At 48.5% G+C, this 17,500-nt stretch overlaps 1 non-coding gene and 1 pseudogene across 1 annotated transcript; both read left to right on the top strand.

Annotated features, from left to right (window-relative positions):
- The first annotated feature begins 17,079 nt into the window (after positions 1–17,079).
- On the top strand, positions 17,080–17,235 carry LOC122063216. Its single transcript, XR_006135264.1, has one exon. It is a non-coding gene; the product is annotated as a 5.8S ribosomal RNA (ribosomal RNA).
- Positions 17,236–17,475: 240 nt separating this feature from the next.
- Positions 17,476–17,500, top strand: part of LOC122063222 — a 3,970-nt pseudogene continuing 3,945 nt past the window's right edge.

Genomic DNA, 17,500 nt, shown 5'->3' with positions numbered 1-17,500 from the left:
GTTGCCTCATTTGGCAAAGACACTCACCAAGGACCAACCAAGAGTGTTCAACCGAGCAAATGAGTTCTCAAGCCTTGTACCCAGGAGCTCTCTAATGCAATACAAATTCATTCTTCTCGAACTCACTCTTGTGTTCACTTCTTCTCTTCCCAAGTCCCTTAAGGAGGGTGGTTAGGCTGACTTAGTGCGAGTGGGAGTGCTAAGAACCGGCGCGGTCTCTTAAAAAGGTCTAAGGCCATGACAATTGTTGGGTCAGAGCTTCGGTTGCGAGGGAGCCAAGCTTGTGGGATATGAGACAGGCGAGCTAAAACTGTGGAATAGAGACCAACACCTACACAAGTAAGCAACGAAGGAGTGAAGGCAAGTTCGTCGACTTTGGCATCGTGATGTGGCCTCGCTTAGCTCGAGGGGAGCAAGTATTGGCAGAGGCAAAGTGGTGCCTGAATGTCACGGAGCAAAGTGGGGAGGAGCTCAAAGACCATGTGGAAAAGTGGGGAGGAGCTTGATGGCTAGATGGGGGAGCTCAAGGGGTCCCTACAAGGTGCTCTCAACACCACAGTAAGTGACCAAGAGGAGGTGGTTGCCACCTTTAAGGCTCAAGTATGCAAAGGAGTTGGATAAGGTGGAAGCTCGTATTGGAGAAGAAATTTGGGAAGAGTCGGAGGACAGCAGCGAGGGAAGCCACTACCTCTCATGACTTGTCTAAAGGAGAGGCACTAAGGCACAAGCGTGATAAGAGGAATCGGTTCAAGCCTAGAGACGAGTGATTCCTATGTGATAAGCTACATTTGTTTAGGGATTGCCCCAGGAGGAAAGCTCTTAGTGCCCTATTGGAGGAAGAGGGCCAAGAGGAAGAGCCACCTTGCATGGGGTCCCCAATGCAGCGTGGTGCCACCAGGGACGAGATAGCGGTCAAGGCCCTTAACTCTCAAAAGGGGTTATTGTGTGCGAAAGTGTGCATCAATGGGAAGCCCACATAGGTGAAGGTAGATACAGGAGCCACACACAACCTTGCCTCGACGGAGGAGGTAAAGGAACTCATGCCAAGGGTGTCCTAAGGCTATCAACTCCAAAGAATGCCCCATATGTAATGTTGCTCGAGGGGTCAAGACGAACCTTGGGACTAAAGGAGTTCTCCAACACCATTCAGTGGCTAAGTGCTTACTTGCCCTTGGACGGGAGGGCAAGACATGGAGAATTTGGGAACAAGCCATCCATGCCAAGAAAGAGAAAGATGCAAACGAGAGAACGGAGACAACCAGACTATGTTGTAGGAGGCTCAAGTTATGTGATTACAACAAGAACCCCAATTGGCGTTACTCCTTGTGAAAGGGAGGCTAATTTGGTTGCTGATCCAATCATCCAGAGACACAAACTATCTCCTTATGTGGAGTATTTAGTCAAGTGGAAGGGGCGACCAGAGAGCGAGACGAGATGGGAGATAACTGGCATGCTGAGATGACTCGTGAATAAAGTACCCCAAGGAGGTTGCGACGAGGGCGTCGGATATTTAGGTGGGGGAAAGTGTCACGACCTGCCCAACATAGGCCCACGGGCCTAGCTCACCAAGCCCATAGACTTAGGCCGTTGGGCTAAGTAAGGTCCAAGTTCTAGAGTTTTCTACAAAGGTGTAGTAACAATAGATATTTTATTGTAGATATTTGTAGAAGATATTCACAAGGGATATTCTGGGAGAGATTTCTAGAGCTCCACTAAGGTGGTGGGAAGCTTCTAGTTTCCTCCCCAACCGTTGGATGGAGGACATTTGTAAATATCTTAGCCATCCATTGTAACTTGGGGTAGGTGTTGCCTCATTTGGCAAAGGCACTCACCAAGGACCAACCACGAGTGTTCAACCAAGCAAGTGAGTTCTCAAGCCTTGTACTCAAGAGTTCTCTAGTGCTATACAAGTTCATTCTTCTCAAACTCACTCCTGTGTTCACTTCTTTTCTTCCCTAGTCCCTTAAGGAGAGTGGTTAGGCTGACTTAGCACTTGTGAAAGTGCGAAGTGCCAGTGTGGTTGCTTAGAAAGGTCTAAAGCAGTGACAACGTGCTCTTGAATGGCCCAAGTGTGTGCCTACACGTGCTGCGGGAAAGGGTGCTCAACTGCACGTAAGGTGGTAGGCACGGCCGCACATGGTTGCGACCACGGCTACACAAGCCTCGCACATGGTTTTGTGTATCACCGCACATGCCGTGCGAAAGTTTGTAGGCAATGTGCACATGACACGCAGATGGCTGCATAGCCACGCCCAAGGTTACGTTCCACGCCGCACATACTGTGCCCCTGGCTGCCCTACCGCTCGCAAGGTTGCGTGTGTTGCTCCACACTGCCCCCAGGTCGCATGCATGGCTACATGTGCCACGCACGAGGTTGTAGGCCCACGCTTGGTTTCGGGATTTGTTGGAAATGCCACGCACGAGGTTGTAGGCATGGCTGCACCGCCGCGCGCAAGGTTGCATTGCGTGGTCACTCATGCATTGCCCATGGCTGCACTACCACGTGCAAGTTCGCTAGCATGGCCTCCCATGCGTCAATCATGATGGCTGGCATGGTCGCACATGCCACGGGCATTTCAGCATATGGCGCGCGCAAGGTTGCACGCATTGTTGCACTTTCGTGCCCACGTCTGTAGTCTACCATACACCTAGCCGCACACACATGGCTCACACTTGGGTGCTGTCGTGGTCCCTATGGCCCATGCAACAAAGGCTCCTTTGCGGCCTTTGGCAGCACATGAGGCACCGACTGCTGCACATGCAAAGGCCATGCCCGCACAACATAGTTTGGGTCTTTAAATCATGTTGTGCAAGACATCCCTTTGGGTTAGAAAAGCCTTGAAATGGCTATTTGGCACTCAAAGTACAATCATTTTCACTTAAACCCCGCATTTCCATTTTTTTGGATATTTTTCATAAAGTTTCAATCATAAAATATTAAAAAATATGAAAATAAGTTGGAATGGTCCAATATTTTTTCAGAACATTCTATCAACCTTTGGAAGACATCCGAAATTTAGTTTTCAGAAAAATACATTAAAATGGATGTTTCATAGTTTTTTGAATTTAATATGTTTTTAATATTTACAAATTAATAAAAAAATAAATATTCATCAGAAAACTATGATTTTTATATGAAAATAATATTTGGATTTTTCCTTAATTTCATACCAAGTTTCATTTGATTTGGATATTTGAAGCTCAAAAAATAGACAAGTTTATTTTTTTAGGGGGGTCAGCATAGAGGGGCATCCGACAATGAGCGGGTATGGTAGGCAAACCCAAAATACCCATGTTATGGGAAAAAAAGTGAAATGGCACATGGGTTTCGATGAGTAGGCCCTTGGTGTGCGTCGAGGCCTGCCATTGCGTGCGACTGGACGCGTATGGCTGCCTGCCTTGCGTGCCATGAGCCCACAGCTGCTGTAACATGTGTCAATCGTAGCATAGCAGGCCCAATGAAGGTGCACGTGCTTGTGAATGGTCAGCCCTTCTGTTGTACAACGTCGCCCCTTCTGCCGAATAACGTTACTTGCCACCGTGGGCTGCTGGGCGCACGTGGATGCCTACCATGTGCTACCACGCCCCCACTTCTATTGCCACATGTGCCCATCGGCGCACAACTTTTCCAAGGAAGGTGTGGCTTGTGAAAACATGTACATGGCGTGTCCGTCCCGACAGTCATCCCCTTTTCTGCACACAGTTGCTTGCCATTGTGTGCTACTGGGCACGCATGGCTGCCTACCTGCCTTGCGCTACAATGCCTCCACATCTTCTGCCACATGCATCTGTCACCGTAGAGCATGCCCAAGAGTGGCATCGCCTGTGCAAAACACCTTCACAGTTTGTCGGTTTCGAAGATTTGGCCCTTGGTGTGTGTTGCGCCGCCCAAGGCGTGCTGCTTGGCCCTCGTGGTTGCCTAATATATCCCGCTATGCCTCAATAGCTGTTGCCTCCTACGCTCGTACCTGCAAAGAAAGCCTAACAAAGGCTTGGTATGTATTTGAAAACAAGTACATGGCTTGTCTGTCCAGATGGTCAACCAATCTGTCGCACACCACTGCCTGTAACTGTGTACTGCTGGGTGCCCATGGCTCCCTACCTACCACTGCCATGCCCCCATAGTTGCTGACACATGTGTTCGTACCTGCACAGTAGTTTCCAAATAGGTATGGCATTTTTAAACAAGTAAATGGTTCAACCCCTCTATTGCACACCATTGCCTACCACCCTGGGCTGTTGGGTGCATAATGGTTCCTGCCTTGTGCTTCCGTGCCCCCACAGCTACTGCCAGATGTACCCATAGCCGCGTGGCATGCCCAAGATAGGCTTGGCATGTGAAAATCACCATCAAGGCACGTTGGTTTCGATGATTGCCTTTGATGTGCGCTGTGGCCTGCCATGGAGTGTTGTTGGGCGTGCATGGCTCCCTGCATAGCTACTGCCACATATGCCGGTAGCCACACAGCATGCCCAAGAATTGCATGGCATGTGAAGGACAGCAACATGGCATGATGATCCGGATGATTAGCCCGTTGTTTTGCACCTTGGCCGGCCAATGCGTGCTGGTGGGTTTGCATGGCTGCCCGCACACTACACCTACACCCTCATCGTAGCCTACTGGCACTTTTGCCAGTTTTGTACAGCATGCCCAAGGGAGTCATGGCATGTGAAAAAGGTGGAAATGATGCATTGGCCCCATTGATTAATCCCATCTAGGCATCGTGGCAGTTTGACGTGCTTTGCTTCCTGCCATGTGCAGTTGTGCTAGTGCCACTTTTTGCGAGCGTGGTCGTAGTCACGCATTTCCACCCTCTTTTCTCTTTGGCTTGTTGTCATATGTAGGTCATGGTGCAAGGGGTGGGGTGTTGTCTACATTTGACAGAATTATGGGTCAATTCAATGTGCACAATAAATATTTGGTTGGTCCCTCCCCCCCATCCCATTTTTTTTGTTTTCTTAAATTGCACTATTGTGGGTTTGCTGCTTGTAGGGGTTTTTTCATGGTCGGTTTAGTGACCTATGCTATTTGGAGAAGTGCGCTTCTAAGTTGTGCCTAGGTGTGGAGGTGATTGCATGCCTTTTTGGGGCCCGTGTTATAATACGACATTAACGTGGGTCTCTGGAGAACATAGGTTGCAAGCTTGCAGGTGGTGGTGGATCATGAGTCCCTCCCCCCTCCTTGATTTTTAAAAAAATTTCCATTCTCATGGGTATGTTGCTTGCAATAGTTTTGTCATGCTCGATTTTGGGGCCTTTGGTATTTGGAGGAATGCATTTCTAAGTCGTGCCTAGGTGCGGAGGTGTTTGCATGCCTCATGTCGCAAGTGTTATAATGTGACATTAACGTGGGTCTCTGGAGAACATAGGTTTGCAAGCTTGTAGGGGGAGATAAGTCACGAGTCCCTCCCCCTCCCCCCCCCCCACTTTTGTTTTTAAAAAGGAAATTGCATTCTCGTGGGTTTGTTGCTTGTAAGAGTTTTCTTATGCTCGGTTTTGTGGCCTTTATGGTATTTGGAGAAATGCATTTCTAAGTCGCGCCTGGGTGTGGAGGTGTTTGCATGTCTCCTGCCGTAAGTGTTATAATGCGACATTAACGTGGGTCTCTGGAGAACATAGGTTTCCAAGCTTGTAGGTGGAGATAGATCACGAGTCCCTCTCCCTTCCCCTCCCCCCACACTTTTGTTTTTAAAAAGAAAATTGCATTCTTGTGGGTTTGTTACTTGCAAGGGTTTTCTCATGCTCGGTTTTGTGGCATTTATGGTATTTGGAGAAATGCGTTTCTAAGTCGTGCCTGGGTGCGGAGGTGTTTGCAAGCCTCTTGCCGCAAGTGTTATAATGCGACATTAACGTGGGTCTCTGGAGAACATAGGTTTGCAAGCTTGTAGGTGGAGACAGATCACGAGTCCCTCTCCCTTCCCCCCCCCCCACACTTTTGTTTTTTAAATGAAAATTGCATTCTTGTGGGTTTGTTGCTTGCAAGAGATTTCTCATGCTCGATTTTGTGGCCTTATGGTATTTGGAGAAATGCGTTTCTAAGTCATGCCTAGGTGCGGAGGTGTTTGAATGCCACCTGACGCAAGTGTTATAATACGACATTAACGTGGGTCTCTGATGAACATAGGTTGCAAGCTTGCAAGTGGAGACAAATCACATGTCCCTTCCCCCCTCCCCTTGTTCATTTAAAAAATTTGCATTATCGTGGGTTTGTTGTTTGTGAGAGCTTTCTTATACTCGGTCTTGTGGCCTTTGCTATTTGGCTAATCATGTTTCTAAGTCATGCCTAGGTGCGGAGGTGTTTGCATGGTTCCTGCCACAAGTGTTATAATATGACATTAATACAGGTCTCTGGAGAACGTAGGTTGCATGCCTGTAGGTGGAGAAAGATCTCGAGTCCCTCGACCCCTGTTGATTGTCGAGATTTTCATGCTTAATGGGGCTATTGATTTTTCTTCTACCAAATCCTTATTACGTTGTAGTAGGTTTGGTGGTGGATTGTGTCGGTAGTGGATGCAATGCACTTGAGTGGCTATTGTTTTTCTTGTGGTTGGATTGTTCACCCACCAATAGGGAACATGAGCTGGGTTTAGACCATCGTGAGACAAGTTAGTTATACCCTACTAATGACAGTGTCATGATAGTAATTCAACCTAGTACGAGAGGAACTGTTGATTCACACAATTGGTCATCGCGCTTGGTTGTAAAGCCAGTGGCGAGAAGCTACCGTGTGCTGGATTATGACTAAACACCTCTAAGTCAGAATCCTAGCCAATGAAGCGACGCCTGTGCCTGTCGCCCATTTGCCGACCCATAGTAGGGGCCTACCGGCCCCCAGAGGCATGTGTCGTTGGCCAAGCCCCCACTGTGGACGTGTTGTGTGGGCTACCTTGAAGCGTAATTCCTGTCGGGCGATGGGTAGAATCCGTTGCAGACGACTTAAATATGCGATGGGATATTGTAAGTGGCAGATTGGCCTTGCTGCTACGATCCACTGAGATTCGGCCCCGTGTCGCATCAATTCGTCACCCTGTCTTTTTCCCCTTTTATTTCCCCCCACACCCTCCTAAGGCTAGGATTGTCCACACGTGGCCCCAGGTATGCCCCTAAGTGTTAACTGCCCCAACGGTTGCCTGTGTATGGTTATGCGTGTTGCCCAAGTGAAGTGTGCCTATGCGTGCACATTGAGTGCCACTAAGTGTACATGCTGTCACGACCTGCCTAACAAAGGCCAAAGGACTTAGGCCATTGGGCTAAGTAAGGTCTAAGTTCTAGGGTTTTCTACAAAGGTGTAGCAACTCTAGATAATTTTATTGTAGATATTTCTAGAAGATATTTATAGGAGGTATTTTGGGAGAGATTTATAGAGTTCTCCACTAAGGAGGTGGGAAGCTTCTAGTTTCCTCCCCAGCAGTTGGATGGAGGACGTTTGTAAATATCTTAGCCATCCATTGTAACTTGGGGTGCCTACAAATAGGTGTTACCTCATTTGGCAAAGACACTCACCAAGGACCAACCAAGAGTGTTCAACCAATCAAATGAGTTCTCAAGCCTTGTACTCAAGAGCTCTCTAGTGCAATACAAGTTCATTCTTCTCGAAATCACTCTTGTGTTCACTTCTTCTCTTCCCAAGTCCCTTAAGAAGCGTGGTTAGGCTGACTTAGTGCTAGTGGGAGTGCTAACAGCCGGTGCGGTCTCTTAGAAAGGTCTTAGGCGGTGACAGTTGTGGGGTCAGAGCTTCGGTTACGATGGAGCCAAGCTTGTGGTATATGAGACAAGCGAGCTAAAATTGTGGAATAGAGACCAACACCTACACAAGTAATCAACAAAGGAGCAAAGGCAAGTCCGTCAACTTTCGCTTTGCTATGGGGCCTCGCTTAGTTCGAGGGGAGCGAGTATTGGCCGAGGTAAAGTGGTGCCTGAATGTCGTGGAGCAAAGTGGGGAGGAGCTCAAAGGCCATGTGGAAAAGTGGGGAGGAGCTTGATGGCCAGATGGGGGAGCTCAAGGGGTCCCTACTAGGTGCTCTCAACACCATAGTAAGTAACCAAGAGGAGATGGTTGCCACCTTCAAGGCTCAAGTATGCAAAGGAGTTCGATAAGGTGGAAGCTCATATTGGAGAAGAAGTATGGGAAGAGTAGGAGGACAACAGCGAGGGAAGCCACTACCTCTCATGACATGTCTAAAGGAGAGGCACTAAGGCACAAGCGTGATAAGAGGAAACGGTTCAAGCCTAGGGACAAGTGATTCCTATGTGATGAACTACATTGGTTTAGGGATTGCCTCAGGAGGAAAGCTCTTAGTGCCCTATTGAAGGAAGAGGGCCAAGAGCAAGAGCCACCTTGCATGGGGTCCCCAATGCAGCGTGGTGCCACCAGGGCCGAGATAGGGGTCAAGGCCCTTAACTCTCAAAATGGGTTGATGTGTGCAAAAGTGTGCATCAATGGGAAGCCCACACAGGTGAAGGTAGATACAGAAGCCACACACAACCTTGCCTTGATGGAGGAGGCAAAGGAACTCGGGCCAAGGGTGTCGTAAGGCTATCAACTCCAAAGAATGCCCCATACGTAATGTTGCTCGAGGGGTCGAGATGAACCTTGGGACTAAAGGAGTTCTCCAACACCATCCACGGGCTAGGTGCTTACTTGCCCTTGGACGGGAGGGCAAGACAAGGAGAATTTGGGAGCAAGCCATCCATGCCAAGAAAGAGGAAGATGCAAACGAGAGAACAGAGACAACCAGACGACGTTGTAGGAGACTCTAGTTATGTGAATACAATAAGAACCCCAATAGGCGTTACTCATTGCGAGAGGGAGGCTAATTTGGATGTTGATCCAATCATCCAGAGACACAAACTATCCCCTTGAGTGGAGTATTTAGTCAAGTGGAAGGGGCGACCAAAGAACGAGACAAGATGGGAGACAACTGGCATGCTGAGACGACTCGTGAATAAAAGTACTACAAGGAGGTTACAATGAGGGCGTCGCAGATTTAGGTGGGGGAGAGTGTCACGACCTGCCCAACATAGGCCCACGGGCCTAGCTTACCAAGCCCATGGACTTAGACCATTGGGCTAAGTAAGGTCCAAGTTCTAGAGTTTTCTACAAAGGTGTAGTAACAACAGATATTTTATTATAGATATTTGTAAAAGATATTCACAGGAGATATTCGGGGAGAGATTTCTAGAGCTGCGCTAAGGAGGTGGGAAGCTTCTAGTTTCCTCCCCAACCATTGGATGGAGGACATTTGTAAATATCTTAGCCATCCATTGTAACTTGGGGTAGGTGTTGCCTCATTTGGCAAAGACACTCACCAAGGACCAACCAAGAGTGTTCAACCAAGCAAGTGAGTTCTCAAGCCTTGTACTCAAGAGTTCTCAAGTGCTATACAAGTTCATTCTTCTCAAACTCATTCTTGTGTTCACTTCTTCTCTTCCCTAGCCCCTTAAGGAGGGAGGTTAGGCCAACTTAGCGCTAGTGGAAGTGTTAAGTGCCGGCATGGTTGCTTAGAAAGGTCTAAAGCAGTGACAACGTGCTCTTGAATGGCCCAAGTGTGTGCCTACGCGTGCCCCCAAGTGTAGACTACGTGTGCCCACGTGTACATAGTGAATGGCCGCACAACACCCCAAGTGTTGACTATATGTGCACAATGAATGGCCCAAGTGTTGCCTAATTGTGGCCATGCATGCCCACAACTGTTGCCTAAGTGTGCACCCAAGTGTGCCTGTGCATGCTCTTGAATGCCCCAAGTGTCGCCTTAAATGTGCCTATACGTGCCTGCAAGTGTTGAATAAGTGTGTCTACGCGTGCACCAAAGTGTAGCCCAAGTGTCGCCTAATTGTGCTCTGGAATGCTGTAAGTGTGCACATATACGTGCCATGACAATGCCTACGCGTGCCCCCCTAAGGGTGCCTAAGTGCATATGAAGGCAGTGCACAAGGTGACAGTACCGCACACAGGGCTGCACAATGTGCGTGCAATGTGGCAGGCATGGCAGCACTATTGAGCGGAAGGCAGCTGGTATGGATGCACAAGGTGCAGGCATCGCTGCGGGCAAGGTTGCACTAGCACGCACAAGGCTGTTGGCATCGAGGCAGCCTGCCGCACACATGGATGCTAGCATGGCTGCAATACCGCACACATTGTTGCACGCAACCTCAGGCACGATTACAGGTAAGGCTCCACTATCGCAAGCAGGTGTGCAGGCTACCGCACCCACATGATTGGGGGTAAGGGTGCACACCACACGTAAGGTGGCAGGCAACAACGCACATTACTGCGGGAAAGGGTGCACAACCGCACGCAAGGTGGTTGGCATGGCCGCACATGGCTATGGGCAATGGTGCAGGCAACGTGCGTTGGGCTGCTGCCCGTGCCGCACTTCCACGCACATGGCTGCAACCGTGGCTGCACATGCCGTATAAAATTTTGCAGGCATGGCGCACATGACACGCAAATGGCTGCACAGCCGCGCCCAAGGTTACGTTCCACGCCATGCATTTGGCTGCACTAACGGGCGCAAGGTTGCTGGCATGGCCGCACTTACCTCACCTCTGGCTGCCCTACCACTCACAAGGTTGCGTGCGTTGCTCCACACAGCCCCCCAGGTCACATGCATGGCTGCATGTGCCACGCCCATCACTGCCTCACCACACACTTGGTTTTGGGATTTGTCGAAAGTACCACGCACGAGGTTGCAAGCATGGCTGCACCGCCACGCGCAAGGTTGCATTGCGTGGTCGCACATGCATTGCCCATGGCTGCAGTACTGCTCGTAAGTTCGCTGGCATGGCCTCCCATGTGCCGATCATGATGGCTGGTATGGCCGCACATGCCAAGGGCATTTCAGCACATGGCGCGCGTAAGGTTGCACGCATTGCTGCACTTTTGTGCCCACGTCTGCAGTCTGCCATGCACATAGCCGAATGCAGATGGCTCACATATGGGTGCTGCCATGGTCCCCATGGCCCATGAAATAGAGGCTCCTTTGCGGCCTTTGACTACACACAAGACACCGACTGCTGCACACGCCAAGGCCATGTCCGCACAACATAGTTTGGGTCGTTAAATCATGTTGTGCAACACATCCCTTTGGGTTAGAAAAGCCTTACAATTGGCTATTTGGCACCCAAAGTACAATCATTTTCACTTAAACCCCGCATTTCCATTTTTTTGGGTATTTTTCATAATGTTTCAATCATAAAATATTAAAAAATATCAAAATATGTTGGAATGCTCTAATATTTTTTCAGAACATTCTATCAACATTTGGAAGATTTTTGAAATTTAGTTTTTCGAAAAGTACATTAAAATCGATTTTTCATAGTTTTTTGAATTTAATATGTTTTTTAATATTAAAAATTTAATAAAAAAATAAATATTTATCAGAAAACTATGATTTTTATATGACAATAGTCTTTGGATTTTTCCTTAATTTCATACCAAGTTTCATTTGATTTGGATATTTGAATCTCAAAAAATAGACCGGTATATTTTTGAGGGGGGTCATGTCTCCTTCTGGAAAGGGGCAAAGAGCATAAGAGCTACCTTGAGGGAGGGTGGTGCCACTCCCCGGGTGGTTTTCAAGGGGCCACATAGAGGGGCAGCAGACAATGAGTGGGCATGGTAGGCAAACCCAAAAGACCCATGGCATGGGAAAAAAAGTGAAATGGCATGTGGGTTTCGATGAGTTGGCCCTTGGTGTGCGCCAAGGCCTGCCACTGCGTTCGACTGGATGTGCATGGTTGCCTGCCTTATATGTCATGAGCCCATAGCTGCTGTAACATGTGCACGTGCTTGCGAATAGTCAGCCCTTCTATCATACAATGCCGCCCCTTTTGCCGCACAGTGTTGCCTGCCACCGTTGGCTGCTGGACGCACATGGATGCCTACCATGCACTGCCACGCCCCCACTTCTGCTACCACATGTGCTCATTGATGCACAACATTTCCAAGGAAGGTGTGGCTTGTGAAAACATGTACATAGCGCGTCCGTCCCGACAGTCATCCCCTCTGCCGCACACAGTTGCTTACCATTGTGTGCTGCTAGGTGCACATGGCTACCTGCCTTGCACTGTAGTGCCTCCACATCTTTCGCCACATGCGTCTGTTGCTGTACAGCATGCCCAAGAGTGGCATCGCCTGTGCAAAACACCTTCACGGTATACCGGTTTTGAAGATTTAGCCCTTAGTGTGCATTGCGCCAGCCACAGCGTGCTGCTTGGCCCTTGTGGTTGCCTAATATATACCGCTATGTCTTGATAGTTGTTGCCTCCTGCGCTCGTAGCTGCAAAGAAGGCCCGACAAAGGCTTGGCATGTATGTGAAAACAAGTAGATAGCTCGTTTGTCCAGATGGCCAGCCCATCTGCCGCACACCACGACCTATAATAGTGTGCTGCTGGGTGCCCATTGCTCCCTACCTACTGCAGCCATGCCCCCACAGTTGTTGACACATGTGTCCGTAGCTGCACAATAGTTTCCAGAGAGGCATGGCATTTGAAAACAAGTAAATGGCCAATGCGTCCCTATGTTCAGCCCCTCTGTCGTACATCGTTGCCTGTCACCCTGGGCTGTTGGGTGCATAAGGGTTCCTGCCTTGTGCTGCCGTGCCCCCACAGCCACTGCCAAATGCGCCCGTACCCGCATGGCATGCCCAAGATAGGCTTGGCATGTGAAAATCACCATCAAGGCATGTTGGTTCCGATGATTGCCTTTGATGTGCGCTGTGGCCTGCTATGGAGTGCTGCTGGGTGTACATAGCTCCCTGCATAGCTGCTACCACATATACCGGTAGCTACACAGCATGCCCAAGAGTTTCATGGAATGTGAAGGACAGCAACATGGCATGATGGTCTGGATGATTAGCCCCTTGTTTTGCCCCTTGGCCGGCCAATGCGTGCTAGTGGGTTTGCATGGCTGCATGCACACTGCACCTACACCCTCAACGCAGCCTATTGCCACTTTTCCTAATTTTTGTACAACATGCCCAAGGGAGTCATGGCTTGTGAAAAACGTGGAAATGACGCGTTGGCCCCATTGATTAATCCCATCAAGGCACCATGGCAGTTTGACATGCTTTGCTTACTGCCATGTGCAATTGTGCTAGTGCCACTTTTTGCTAGCGTGGTCGTAGTCACGCAATTCCACCCCTCTTTGCTCTTTTGCTTGTCCACATATGTAGGTCATGGTGCAAGGGGTGGGCTGTTATCTACATTTGACGGAATCATTGGTCAAGTCAATGTGCACAATAAATATTTGGTTGGTCCCCCCCCATCCCATTGTTTTTTATTTTTTTAAATTGCACTATTGTGGGATTGTTGCTTGCAAGGGTTTTTTCATAGTCGGTTTTGTGGCCTATGCTATTTGGAGAAGTGCATTACTAAGTCGTGCCTAGGTGTGGAGGTGCTTGCATGCCTTTTTTGTGGCCAGTGTTATAATACGACATTAATGTGGGTCTTTGGAGAACATAGGTTTCAAGCTTGCAGGTGGTGGTAGATCATGAGTCCCTCCGCCCTCCTTGCTTTTTAAAAAAATTTCCATTCTCGTGGGTATGTTGCTTGCAAGAGTTTTGTCATGCTCGGTTTTGTGGCCTTTGGTATTTGGAGGAATGCATTTCTAAGTTGTGCCTAGGTGCGAAGGTGTTTGCATGCCTCATTCCGCAAGTGCTATAATGCGACATTAACGTGGGTCTCTGGAGAATATAGATTTGCAAGCTTGCAGGTGGAGACAGATCACGAGTCCCTCCCCCTCCCCCCCCCCACTTTTGTTTTTAAAAAGAAAATTACATTCATGTGGGTTTGTTGCTTGCATGAGTTTTCTCATGCTTGGTTTTGTGGCCTTTATGGTTTTTGGAGAAATGTGTTTCTAAGTCGCGCCTAGGTGCGGAGGTGTTTGCATGCCTCCTGCCGTAAGTGTTATAATGCGACATTAACGTGGGTCCCTGGAGAACATAGGTTTGCAAGCTTGTAGGTGCAGATAGATCACGAGTCCCTCCCCCTTCCCCCCCCCCACACTTCTATTTTTAAAAAGAAAATTGCATTCTTCTGGGTTTGTTGCTTGCAAGAGTTTTCTCATGCTCGGTTTTATGGCCTTATGGTATTTGGAGAAAAGTGTTTCTAAGTCGTGCCTAGGTGCGGAGGTGTTTGCATGCCACCCATCGGAAGTGTTATAATACGGCATTAACGTGGGTCTCTGATGAACATAGGTTGCAAGCTTGCAAGTGGAGACAAATCACATGTCCCTTCCCCCCTCCCCTTGTTCATTTAAAAAATTTGCATTGTCATGGGTTTGTTGCTTACGAGAGCTTTCTCATACTCTGTCTTGTGGCCTTTGCTATTTGGCGAATCGCATTTCTAAGTCGTGCCTAGGTGCGGAGGTGTTTGCATGGCTCCTACCGCAAGTGTTATAATACGACATTAATGCGGGTCTCTGGAGAACGTAGGTTGCAAGCTTGTAGGTGGAGACAGATCTCGAGTCCCTCGACCCCTGTTGATTGTTGAGATTTTCGTACTTAGTGGGGCTATTGATTTTTCTTCTACCAAATCCTTATTATGTTGTAGTAGGTTTGGTGTTGGATTGTGTCGGTTGTGGATGCAATGCACGTGAGTGGCTATTGTTTTTCTTTTGGTTGTGGGCTCTTTGCTTGTGTATTGAACCACTATGCACAGATACCTCTATCGGTCGCGATGGGCCAAAAGTGTTTTTGTCAAGACCATGAAAATTGTTCCTGTGCTGCTTACCTAGTTGGATGGAAAGATGCTGCCCCTTCACTCTCATTTCATCCCTCTTGCCTGCCCATGTGGTTGGTGTGAGGTGGCTTGGCATACGATGCATATGTCCACTTTCTTTGTGTCAGTGGTGCACGTGCACTGTTTGTGCTCTAGGATGCGGGACATTTTTTGGGGCAAGGTGGATGTGTGTGTGTGTCCTCTTTAATCCTTTGGTTGCACCTCGTTGCACAAGAACGATAGACTGCCATTAATGTATGGAGCAGCATCACCCAATGCAGAATTGGGGATGTGGTACATGCTGTGCTTTGGCGTCAAGAAGGAAAGTTACCTGGTTGATCCTGCAAATAGTCATATGCTTGTCTCAAAGATTAAGCCATGCATATGTAAGTATGAACTAATTCAGACTGTGAAATTGCGAATAGCTCATTAAATCAGTTATAGTTTGTCTGATGGTATCTACTACTCGGATAACCGTAGTAATTCTAGAGCTAATATGTGCACCGAACCCCGACTTTTGGAAGGGATGCATTTATTAAATAAAAGGTCGACGCGGGCTCTGCCCATTGCTCTGATGATTTATGATAACTTGACAGATCGCATGGCCTTTGTGCCGAGGACGCATCATTCAAATTTCTGCCCTATCAACTTTCGATGGTAGGATAGTGGCCTACTATGGTGGTGACGGGTGACGGAGAATTAGGGTTCGATTCTGGAGAGGGAGCCTGAGAAACGGCTATCACATCCAAGGAAGGTAGTAGGTGCATAAATTACCCAATCCTAACACGGGGAGGTAGTGACAATAAATAACAATACCGGGCTCTTCGAGTCTGGTAATTGGAATGAGTAAAATCTAAATCCCTTAATGAGGATCCATTGGAGGGCAAGTCTGGTGCCGGTAGCCACTGTAATTCTAGCTCCAATAGCGTATATTTAAGTTGTTGTAGTTAAAAAGCTCATAGTTGGACTTTGGGATGGGTCGATCGGTCTGCCTCACGGTGTGTACCGATCGTCTCGTCCCTTCTGTCGACGATGCGCTCCTGGCCTTAATTGGCCGGGTCGTGCCTCCGGTGCCATTACTTTGAAGAAATTAGAGTGCTCAAAGCATGCCTATGCTCTGGATACATTAGCATGGTATAACATCATAGGATTTCGGTCTTATTCCGTTGGCCTTCGCGATCGGAGTAATGATTAACAGGGACAGTTGGGGGCATTCATATTTCATACTCAGAGCTGAAATTCTTGGATTTATGAATGATGAACCACTGCGAAAGCATTTTCCAAGGATGTTTTCATTAATTAAGAAGGAAAGTTGGGGGCTCGAAGATGATCAGATACCATCCTAGTCTCAACCATAAACGATGCCGACCAAGGATCGACAGATGTTGCTTTTAGGACTCCGCCGGCAACTTATGAGAAATCAAAGTTTTTGGGTTCCGGGGGGAGTATGGTCGCAAGGCTGAAACTTAACGGAATTGACGGAAGGGCACCACCAAAAGTGGAGCCTGCGGCTTAATTTGACTCAACACGGGGAAACTTACCAGGTCCAGACATAGTAAGGATTGACAGACTGAGAGCTCTTTCTTAATTCTATGGGTGGTGGTGCATGGCCGTTCTTAGTTGGTGGAGCGATTTGTCTGGTTAATTCCATTAACAAATGAGACCTCAGCCTACTAACTAGCTATGTGGAGTTGACCCTCCACGGCCAGCTTCTTAGAGGGACTATGTCCGTTTAGGCCATGGAAGTTTGAGGTAATAATAGGTCTGTGATGCCCTTAGATGTTCTGGTCCGCATGCGCGCTACACTGATGTATTCAACGAGTCTTTAGCCTTGGCCAACGAGCCGGGGTAATCTTTGAAAATTTCTTCGTGATGGGGATAGATCAGTGCAATTGTTGGTCTTCAACGAGGAATTCCTGGTAAGCGCGAGTCATCAGCTTGCGTTAACTACGTCCCTGCCCTTTGTACACACCGGCCGTCGCTCCTACCGATTGAATGGTCTGATGAAGTGTTCGGATCACGGCGACGTGGGTGGTTCACCACCGTTGAAATCTCGAGAAGTCCACTGAACCTTATCATTTAGAGGAAGGAGAAGTTGTAACAAGGTTTCTGTAGGTGAACTTGTGAAAGGATGGGACCCGTGAACATGTTACGTTAAGCGATCAAGGTAGGGCGTGGGAGCGTGAGCTCCTTCCTTCCCAACCCATGTAAAAGGTTGACCTGTGATCCTTCGTAGCATTCGACCTAAACACAACCACCAACGCAGTCGGTGCCAAGGAACTCACAACGGAAAGGACATGACATCATTGCACCTTTGGTGTGGTGTGGCCACCTTAGATCTGAATCTTTATCTTAACGATTCTCGGCAATGGATATCTTGACTCTTGCATCGATGAAGAACGTAGCGAAATGCGATACTTAGTGTGAATTGCAAAATCCTATGAATCATCGAGTCTCTAAACGTAAGTTGCATCCTAGGCGATCGGGCTGAGGGCACGCCTGCCTGGGCGTCATGCGTCATGCGTCATGTTGGCCCACCTCCTTTACCCCTTGTGGTGGTGGTGCGGAGCGAAGATTGGTCCCCCGTGTCTCTGGTCGAGGTGCGGTTGGCCCAAAGTCAAGGGCTCCTTGTGTGGCAAGCGTCACGATGAGTGGTGGGTCGAGCCACTTTGCCATTGTTCGGACATCGTGTGCGTGTTCTGCTCCCATTGGGCTCTGGTGACCCTGATTGCCATTCATTGGCATTTCGACAATGACCCCAGGTCAGGCGGGGCTACC

This window comes from Macadamia integrifolia, unplaced genomic scaffold, assembly GCF_013358625.1.
Source record: "Macadamia integrifolia cultivar HAES 741 unplaced genomic scaffold, SCU_Mint_v3 scaffold1256, whole genome shotgun sequence".
In the NCBI taxonomy this organism is placed as follows: domain Eukaryota; kingdom Viridiplantae; phylum Streptophyta; class Magnoliopsida; order Proteales; family Proteaceae; genus Macadamia; species Macadamia integrifolia.
This window is presented reverse-complemented; position numbering and strand designations above follow the sequence as displayed.